The sequence below is a fragment of the Eschrichtius robustus genome, chromosome 2 (assembly GCF_028021215.1).
Source record: "Eschrichtius robustus isolate mEscRob2 chromosome 2, mEscRob2.pri, whole genome shotgun sequence".
Taxonomy (NCBI): domain Eukaryota; kingdom Metazoa; phylum Chordata; class Mammalia; order Artiodactyla; family Eschrichtiidae; genus Eschrichtius; species Eschrichtius robustus.
Window position 1 is genome coordinate 139,485,149 of NC_090825.1, and position 1,720 is coordinate 139,486,868.

The 1,720-nt window shown below is 37.1% G+C and overlaps 1 non-coding gene across 1 annotated transcript; it reads right to left on the minus strand.

The window, feature by feature from the left end:
- Positions 1 to 890: 890 nt before the first annotated feature.
- Positions 891 to 993, minus strand: LOC137760330 (U6 spliceosomal RNA). Its single transcript, XR_011073287.1, has one exon. It is a non-coding gene; the product is annotated as a U6 spliceosomal RNA (small nuclear RNA).
- Positions 994 to 1,720: the final 727 nt, after the last annotated feature.

Here is a 1,720-nt window from a genome sequence, read left to right on the forward strand (position 1 = left end):
TGGTGGCTACGGTTTTGGACAGAGCAGGTCTAAAGAGATGTGGAAGAAATACTTTTAAAAAAGTCACCATCTGGTTATGCAGTCTGCCAATTAAATTATTTTATTTTTGGATTCTGATTATTAGTATATTCTCTTGTGTTTAAAATGTGCACCAGTTCCCACTCTCCTGACACCTCCTTCCCCTTCCTGGTCTTACACATATACACACAATTCCCTATTTTACTCTGCTGTTATTGCTAAGCACTAAAATTTTCTTTTATATCCACACTTCCTGAGGCAGTACTATATGTACATAATTATGCTTCATCAAGTTCTTCACCATTTGTTCTCCTTTAAAATTAAGAACTGGATGTTCACTCCTGATTTACGTTCTCAAAGGTAGCTGATGTCTTCCATGGTGGTCACAGCCTTCTCCTTAATCGTCTCATAGTATTTCCACGATTATCAGCCCCTGCCTTAGGACTACTCTTTAGTCTCCTTAGTGCTGCAACATTCTGAGTGTCTGTCTTCTTCTCCCATTAGTCATTTTCTTTTCTTTCCAGTTTCCTTCAGTATTATGGATGTTTACTACAACTCAGATTTGCTATTCTAGATTCAGCCAAAAGCTCTGATTTATGTCTTCGGTGAGAAAATCTATCTAATTCCGATCTCTTCAGTGGTCTGTTTTAAAATCTTACACTTTCTCCTTGAAATTTCTTGTTTGATGTGCAAAAATCTAAGTTTAATATTAAAACATAACTCATATTTTTCCTATCAAAATGAATCCCCTGTCCTATGTTGAAAATGCACCACTCTGTTTCTTGTTACCCAGAGTTGAAGGGGTTGGTCATTCTTGACTTTTTATGTATTTTTATGGTCCCTCTCAATTCAGTCAACACATGCTGCTTTTATGAAATATGGAATGCTTCCTGAATTTGCATGTCATCCTTTCTGAGAGGCCATGCTAATTTTCTCTGTATTACTCTAATTTGAGTATGTACTGCTGAAGCCAGCAGAGTTCCTCCTTTCTAGTGGATGTTGGGTTATAACGAGTTTCCTTTTCCACTGTCCATATCCTGGCTTAAGTTTTCCTTGGCTCATATGTGCATTATTTTCAGCCCCCTAATTGGTGTTATTACCTTCAATCTCAGTTGGGGTTGTACTAACCACTCCAGTTCTATCTCTTCTGACTGTTGTGCATGCATCTTGCCCTCCGGGTACATTGGCATGCCCAGTCTCATTGAATCACTCTTGCTTTTCCAAACATGTGCTTTTGCTTAATGCTGTTGGCTCTGCCAGAAATTAAATTGTCTTATTAGTGTATTCAAATCTTATATGCCTAAAACTTTCAAGGTTTATTTATACATTATTCACCAACTGTTTATTGAGTGTATGCTGTGTACTGGCATTGAACTAGGCACCTATGTCTTTAGTGCTCAGCTTGTAAGAAGACAGAATCTCTGCTTTCACAGAGTTTACATTATAACGGGGAATCTGACAAGTAAATATTGTTATGGTACCATGTGATAAACTTCCGTATCATCATCACATGGAAACCATCCCAAACCACTTTGGCTTCTCTGAACTTATGGAGATTACTCATTGGTCACTTAATTACCTTACTTACTTTTATCTGTTCACCTACCGATTTTTTTTATTATGTGTTAATTTCATTTCCTCTATTGGATTGCAAACTATTTGAGGGCAGAAAATACTTTGTATACCACTGAATATACCCTAT